The sequence below is a fragment of the Octopus bimaculoides genome, chromosome 14 (assembly GCF_001194135.2).
Source record: "Octopus bimaculoides isolate UCB-OBI-ISO-001 chromosome 14, ASM119413v2, whole genome shotgun sequence".
Classification (NCBI taxonomy): Eukaryota; Metazoa; Mollusca; class Cephalopoda; order Octopoda; family Octopodidae; genus Octopus; species Octopus bimaculoides.
The window spans coordinates 12,078,574-12,087,752 of record NC_068994.1 but is presented as its reverse complement, the minus strand read 5'-3'; the positions used below and the strand labels follow the sequence as shown (position 1 = coordinate 12,087,752).

Sequence of the window (9,179 nt, the reverse complement as noted above, 5' to 3'; positions counted from 1 at the left end):
CTAGTACTTATTCTATCGGTCTCTTTTGCTGAACCGCTAAGTTACGGGGACGTAAACACACCAGCATTGGTTGTCAAGCGATGGTGGGGGGACAAACACAGACACAAACATATACACACACATACATACATATATATATACACACACAAATATACGACGGGCTTCTTTCAGTTTCCGTCTACCAAATCCAATCACAAGGCTTTGGTCGGCCCAAGGCTATAGTAGAAGACACTTGCCCAAGGTGCCACGCAGTGAGACTGAACTCGGAACCATGTGGTTGGTAAGCAAGCTACTTACCACACAGCCACTCCTGTGCCTATACTTGGAAATTACTTTAGCCCCATGGGCTCAAATTTGAGGAGTGGCTATAGACAAGTTATAGAGACCCCAGAAAGATGAAAAGCAAAGTTTAAACCCTGTAAAGATGTAGATTCAGAACACAAAGGGTCTACTGCTGCTGCTGCTGACGCTGTTTGCTGTGGTTAATGCTGTCACTATTGCAACGCTGCTATTGTTGCAATTGTCATGGCAGCAGTTGATATAGTGGCAGGGTTTTTTTAAGCTTTTTTTTTTCTTCCAATTCTTGTTGTTGCTGCTATTTCTACTACTGCTGCCATTGCAGCAAATTTACTTAATAAAATATAATCTCCTAATCCTCAACAAACCTCTGTACTAGTTTTTTTAAAAAATTAAATGGTATATGTAAGCATATCAACTTCTTAATTTCTATTACTAAAGTTTTAAACACAATCATTTATATTGTCACCATTGAATATGACATGAACTGAATGAACACACACACCACAAAAACATAAAAAAAGCATTATTTTAACACTTTTTTCTCAACCTTATACACACACACGTGGGCTTCGTTCAGTTTTTGTCTACCAAATCCACTCACAAGGCTTTCGTCAGCCCGAGACTATAGTAGAAGACACCTGCCCAAGGTGCCAGGCAGTGGGACTGAACCTGGAACCATGTGGTTGGGAAGCAAGTTTCTTACTACACAGCCACACCTGAACCTAAATGTCCATTTTTCCATGGGTCAGATGGAATTTATTGAGAGAGGTTTTCTACAGCTGGATGCCCTTCTTGTTGCCATCCCTTACTTGCTTCCAAGCAAGGAAATATTTCGCCATGGAAGACAGGAAAACGATTAAGAGGAAGAGGTGGACCCAGGAAGACATGGGATGAGGTGGTGAAGCATGACCTTTGAACATTGGGCCTCACAAAGGCAATGACAAGCGACCAAGACCTTTGGAGATATGCTGTGCTTGAGAGAACCTGGCAAGCCAAGTGAGATCATAGCTGTGGCCAATGCCAGTGTTGCATAACTGGCCCATTTAAAAGCACCCTTCATTCATTGGGTAATATGCCATGCTTGTAAAGACTTATTAAACTGAGTGACATCATAGTTGTGGCCAATGCCAGTGCCACGTGACTGGCACCTGTGCCAGTGGCAAGTGAAAAGCACCATTTGAGCATGGCCGATTCCAGCGCCGCCTAACTGACATAAAAAGCACCATTCGAACGTGGCTGATGTCAGCGCCACCTAACTGGTATGTAAAAAGTACCATTCGAGCATGGCTGATGCCAGTACCACCTGACTGGTATGTAAAAGGCACCATTCAAGCATGGCCGTTGCCAGTGCTGTCTGACTGGCACAAAAAAAGCACTGTTTGCATATGGCTGATGCCAGTGCCACATGACTGGCACATTAAAAGCACTCACTACACTCTCGGAGTGGTTGACATTAGGAAGGGCATCCAGCTGTAGAAACTTTGCCAAATCAGATTAGAGCCTGGTGTAGCCTCCTGGCATGCCAGTTCTCATTCAAACTGTCCAACTCATGCCAACATGGAAAGTGGGCGTTAAACGACGATGAATGATGATGGTGGTGGTGATACAACAAGCTTCTTTCAATTTCCATCTGACCAATTCACTCGCAAATCTTCATTTAACTTGGGGCTACAGTAGAAGACATCTGCATAGAGTGCTGTACAGAGGACTGAACCTGAGATCACAGTTGAAATGTAAATTTCTTAACCACACAGCCATACCTGTACCTTCGCCTACATTCAAATTTTTAACTACTTGTTGACAAAGTCTCTAAAAACTCCTGTATGGAGTGCAAAAAAAAATGTCTAAGCCCCAAAGTAATTTAATACCAATTCATCACCCACTTTTCTATAAATCAGTAGTTATGTAGCCCCTCCATAACAAGAACCTGCTTTTTTCCCCTTTCTCATACTTTAACCCCTCATCTCCAAGCATAAAGCCAGCCCACCCTTTGGAGTTTATAGTCTTGTAAGCTGGATGGCAACACCACTAGTGCTGGTGGTATGAAAAAAAGCACTTAGTACATGCTGTAAAGTGGTTGATATTAAGAAGGGCATCCAACTGCAGAAACCATGCCTAAAGCAGACACGATGTGGTCCTTGGATGTACTGGATCCTATCAAATCATCCCAACATGTATCAGCATGAAAATAGACATGAAACAATAATGACGATGCTTTACATACATACATATATATATATATATATACTGCAGAAGAGGGACACTTATAAGTTAGTTTAAATAAGTATGTGGTTAAGTTTCAGCTAGATATAGAATCGAGTTCTATAGAGTGTTGAATAAGTGTTATCCAGGGGGGTGCTGGGTGGACAATACAAGTAGTTAACAGGAAAAATATATAGTATAAGAGGATTAAAGATAGAGACTAATTAGTGAGAATACGAGTGTTTAGTAAATATGGATCAGATTATAAATAAGGTGAAGGTTCTAAAAGTAGTTAAAATGGTTGTAACTCGAGATTTCTCCAGCTGTAAAAAAAAAGGCGAGATTAAATGGCAGTACAGCATGTTAAAAGGTGGCATAGTCTTGTGTCAATTGAATGAAATACTCTTGTTTAACAAAAGCATGAGATTATGTTCATATCTGTTAATAGTTATATGAATAGTGATAATATAAGTTAGAGATATATGAGGGATATTTCAAGGTCATACAATGATTATGCAAAGGTTTGTGGCCTAGTGGTTAGAGGAACGTTTCTCAACCAGGGTTCCGTAAAAGGTTCCTAGGGGTTCCACGAGAAAGAGTGAAATATGCTAATGCTAATTTCATGATTGTAATATTACTATTCATGCACATATTATTGGTTATTGTAATATTCTAATATAGACATCATCCTATCTAACCTATTATATTATATAAATATAAATAGGAGTGGCTGTGTGCCTAGGCGCAGGGGTGGCTGTGTGGTAAGTAGCTTGCTTACCAACCACATGGTTCTGGGTTCAGTCCCACTGCGTGGCACCTTGGGCAAGTGTCTTCTACTATAGCCTCGGGCTGACCGAAGCCTTGTGAGTAGATTTGGTAGACGGAAACTGAAAGAAGCCCGTCGTATATATATATATATATATGTGTGTGTGTGTGTGTGTGTGTGTGTGTGTGTGTGTCTGTGTTTGTTCCCCACAACTTCGCTTGACAACTGATGCTGGTGTGTTTACGTCCCCGTAACTTAGCGGTTCGGCAAAAAGAGACTGATAGAATAAGTACTAGGCTTACAAAGAATAAGTCCTGGGGTCGATTTGCTCGACTAAAGGGGGTGCTCCAGCATGGCCACAGTCATATGACAAACAAGTAAAAGAGTATATATATACCACATGAACTACAATGAAAAAATGAGAAAGATATGGTATATAATTTTTTTTGTGCAGGGGTTCCTAGAGACATGTAATTTATTTTAAGGGTTACACAAGGGTAAAAAGGTTGAGAAACACTGGGTTAGAGCGTTGCACTCAGATCGTTAAAGTTGTCTTTTAATTACCAGATCAGACAGCACAGTGTATTCTTGAGCAAAACACTTCATTTCATGTTGCTCTAGTCCACTCATTCGGAAATGGGTAATCCTGTGGCAGACTGGCATCCCAAATTTTGGGGAAATATTGTGATCTCGGTCACTTATATGCCATGGAAACTGGGTAACCAACCCTATGAATTCTAGGACTTAAGATAGTAATGTCCAGAGGACATACTACTACAACTCCTACAATGACTATATGCAGCTAGATGACATTTGGGGATTAATAAGCAAGGGACGTTGGTGAAGAAGAGTAAGTTGTGGACATATGACAAGCCAGAAAATGGTTTTAGGCCTGGTAGAATTCTAGAAGGCTTTTATGACTAACCTCCAATAAATAACTATTTAATGATGCCTCAAAATATTATACAAAGCACTTTCACTGAAGAAGAAAAATCTAACCTTAATATATAAATAGGCCTTCTGGTTGATATGGAGACAAGTCAACTGGTTTAATCCACCTTGCAAACTACAAGTTATTCCTCTCATAGCGAAACTTTTGTTCAAACTCCTACATAAACCAGATTTTGGGGACAATTTCTTCAAAGGTGGTGCCCAATCATAGCCAACAACATTCACGCATTGGGGACTGAACCTGAAGCCACTGGCTTCCAAAATGAACTTCTCTTTGTTCTTGCCCATGACAAAATTGCACACTACAGCATACACATGATCACAAAAACACAAATTTCACAACTTGTGAAGTAAAGACAGCAGTGTCGTTCAGCACACTGTCTCATGAAGGTCACTGCACACACCACAACTATGTGCTGCCACCTGTTGGCATGCTGCAGAGCTAGTATGAGAAGCTTGTAATGAGTTCACATTAATTGCAGAGATTTATAAAGTACCTTAGAATTGCAATCTTTTGGAAGGCAGGGAAGAAGCAACGCCTTAAACAATGCTTCTACCCCACATACAAAAGTTCTGTTCTGCTTTCCTTGTATAGAAGCAAGACATGGACTACATACAGCTGACACATTAAGACATCAAGTGTTTGTAGTAGATTCTTTTGGTTAATTAGCTTGGTCAGATTTATCATCATCTATCATCTACCGTCCGTCTGGGTCAGATGGTATTTGTGAAGGTGGATTTTCTACGCCTAGATGTCTTTCCTGTTGCCAGCCGTTAACTGTTTCCAAGTGAAGTAATATTTCCCTATGACCAGGTGTGTTTTCACAGAAGATCAGAAACGAAGGACACCACCTGTAGGATAGTGACTTTCATTTACAGCTAACAACAGGAAATCATGGCAAGGAGAAAACACACACACACACACACATATATATATGTCACCTTTTAACATATATATACTCGTTCAGGCAAGTATACTTGGCATTGATGTGGCAACATTTGAAATATTGTTTAGGTAAATGCAGCTGATGAAGACTGATCAAATTTACGTTGTGAAACGTATTTGAAGAGTCAGAAACTGGTCCTGCATTATCCTTAATCTGGGTTGTCCATTTTCGAATGTTCTTCCTAAGGTAAGAAAAGTTTTTCATGTTTGTTGCACACACGCATTTTTGCCAGTATATATGCAGCGAAGCTTTACAATAGCGTCGTAATTGTATCGATTGCTATTTTCCAGTAAATATTGGTGCCTTGTTGTACCACTCATCTGAATTTATATATATATATGCACACCTGAGTTTTCCTTCCACCACTTGACAACATATAATGAGCTTCTTTCAGTTATTTTTGTCCACAAAATTCACTTACAAGGCTTTGCATGGCCCACAGCTGTAGTAGAAGACACTTGCCCCAGGTGCCCTGCAGTGGGACTGAACCCAAAAGCCATGCAATTGGGAAGCAAATTTCTCAACCACAGATCCACTCCTGCACCCCACCCACTGCCTTATAAATCTAATCAGCAAGACACTTCTTAGCTTGAACACCTTTGATCATAGGTTTTGATTGATCAAGACTCACCTTGATTGGAACTAAGCAACAAGCGCAGGGGTACGTTAGGGAATTCCAGAGAGCCAACATTTTGGGAGAAGGACAGGGTGTTGTGCATATTGGCGTTGTTGTTGTTGGCACTCCGTCGCTTATGACGTCGAGGGTTCCAGTTGATCCGATCAGCGGAACAGCCTGCTCGTGAAATTAACGTGCAAGTGGCTGAGCACTCCACAGACACGTGTACCCTTAACGTAGTTCTCAGGGATATTCAGCGTGACACAGTGTGACAAAGCTGACCCTTTGAATTACAGGCACAATAGAAACAGGAAGAGAAAGTTGTGGTGAAAGAGTACAACAGGGTTCACCACCATCCCCTGCCGGAGCCTTGTAGAGCTTTAGGTGTTTTCACTCAATAAACACTCACAATGCCCGGTCTGGGAATCGAACCCGAGATCCTATGACCGCGAGTCCTCTGCCCTAACCACTGGGCCATTGCGCCTCCACTAGCATAGTATGAAACCTGAGTTGGGATAGTGTGGGGGATGCAATACAGGTGATGAGAGAAATTTAGCACTTGGGAATTCTACTGAGCCAACAGAACACCAGCAGCATTGAATCCATACCATGAAGGCATCAGCTGAGGAAAGCGCATTAGGTTACACTATGATTGATCAACACCTAGCCGGGGACTAAAATAGGAGTTCAAAGACTAGCTGAAGATCACTTTGATAAAAAGTAACATCAACCCTTCAGCAATCTCACTACTGATGGATAATTGAAAATATGGAGGACCAAGTGTACTCAGCCCTGCCAAAAGAAGCAAGGAAAACATGCAAGTAGAGTAATATATGTTCTCTGTCACCAAAGCTACACATCAAGGGTTAGAATGTGCGGTAGGTAAAGAAACCACAATTGCAAAAAGATGGTGATCATCAGATTTGATGGACAACAAAAATGAGGTAAGCAAAAGAGAAGTTCCTTGCTTATGTTAATTAAATATGGCTTTCGTTGTCTAACCATCCATTGTTTCAGGTAGCTATGCATGTACATCACACAGTGTCAAGACAAGAAGACACAAACACATGACAGGCTTCTTTCAGTTTCCATACTCTAAATTCACTCATAAGCCTTTGGTCGGCCTGAGATTACAGCAGAAGACACTTGCTCAAGGCGCCACGCAATAGAACTGAACACAGAACAATGTGGTTGGAAGCAAATTTCTTACCACACCCACGTATGTTTGTGTGCCAAATAAGATTTTAGTTAGATATTACCGTGTATTAATGGATCTTTAGTGAATAATAACATACACACATATAGCTTACATGAAAACCTTTCATGCATTGTATAGGAACACAAAATTCTTCCATTGTAGCCAATTCCTGGATGTTTTTGTATAATATTCACGCAACCTTTCCACTCTCAGAAAATCGCTGTGTATTTTCAAACACAAGCAAACATCATACATACATGGGTATTATTAATCTTTATTCAGACACACGTATTCATTACAAGCAGCAGAAAAAGCCACCAGCAACAATAAACCTTAAGAGGATTTACAAGATATTCGATGTAATAATTGTTATTTTCTAATTTCAAAGGACAAAAAAAAAAAAAAAAGACGAAACAATTGGTGTGAAAACAATGCAGTAGAAATGTGGAATTCTCACACATTCTCTTTCAAACGGTAGTCTCTCTCTCTCTCTCTCACAGAGTTTCCAAGGTAAGCAACATAACGCCAAGTAAGACGGTTCTAAATGTACTTTCTTACGCACAAGGTCTCAAAAAGATAACCCTACACTTTTCTAAAGAACTATTTTTTTTTTAAATTAAAACTACCACCCACCCGAAAATAAAGCAAAATTTAAATGACTGTCAGTAGAACACTGGTCTAAAATACTTTACAATAAGCATTTCGTTCCATTCTCATACCTTCAGAATTCAAATCTTGAGGGCGACTTTCATCTTCACAGATTTTCCAGAATCGATTCGACCCACTGAAATACCCGTTCTCTACGAATATCGACTTTATGCGTAAAGAAGAGAAAAAAACTAAGATACAAAGGAATCAACACACAATTATACACGACTACAGAGAGGTAGAGAGAGAGAGAGTGAGTGAGAGAATCGGGTAGCTATGCATGTATATACGTAAACTTGTCCAACGTGACCAAGTTATTAAACAACACAACAAAAGAGTAGTGTATATGTGTGTGTGTGTGTTGATTTAGCATGTAGACGAGCACACAAAAGGTAAAAAAAAAAAAACAGAGAAGAGGATGGGAGAGATGGAGAAACTAAACATTTAAAAGGAAACATGTATATATAAACAGGAGAGAGAAAGGGGGGTAGACATTAATAGAATGGGGATAGAGGAGAAATGAATGAATGAACGCGGTCACATACACATTATTTATAAACATTTCCCCTGAGTTTATGCAAAGGTGTGCGCACGCGCGTATATATATATACATACATACACACACACACATATATATGAAGCTTCTTGCACATATCCATTCTTTCAAATTTAAAACTCGGAGTTGATGCATTCTTTGTATATTTCAGATATACTGATCAAAGCGCCACCAATTTCTCAGTTGTAGAACATGCTCAGTAAATAATTGCCTCAATTACACGAATTAAAAATAAATATTCTCATGGTTTCATATGCATCTGGTTAACATATTTATATATATATACCATAATATAAACACATGCATGCCTGTATATATATATATATATATGTATACATATATATATATATATGTAGAGATATTTCAGAACACAAATTGCTTGGACGAATATGTATATATAAAACAGTTTCTCAGCAACAAGAACAGTATCAGCAATAATAATATTATGCAAAATATAATTAAAAATAAAGCCAAGAAATAATTAATCAACCAAGATACCACTCACCCGAGTTTAAATGGCGTCAAGGTAGCTATGAGAGTGTCTAATTTTGGTCGATACACAAATTAAAAAACAAATCGTATATGTGTGTGAGTGTGTGTATATACATATATATAGATATATATATATGTGTGTGTGTAGATGTGTGCATATATATATATATATATATATGAGATAGATGAGACGGAGTTTAGATTCTCTGGTGAAGTCGATAGAAACTGTATGTAACCTTTTGTTTTGTTGACTAGCAACAGGCAAGGTACTTCACGTGAAGTCTTGTGAATGCGTTTATATGAAAATATCTCTCTGTGTAAACATAATTATACTATATGATATACGAACGACATGTTTGTTTGGGATTTAAACATGCATTAAAAGAAGCATTTAATTTCTCCATGATATACCCTTGTCGACAGAAATACGTGTGGGGTTTATTTTATATACATACATACATACACACACACACATATATATATATATATATATATATATATAT

General features: G+C 39.0%; 1 long non-coding RNA gene across 1 annotated transcript in view; it reads right to left on the bottom strand.

Moving 5' to 3' along the window:
- The window catches only part of LOC128249360 (uncharacterized), a 24,163-nt gene that overhangs the window by 13,920 nt on the left and 1,064 nt on the right, over window positions 1-9,179 (bottom strand). The gene's annotated exons all lie outside the window — the stretch shown is intronic.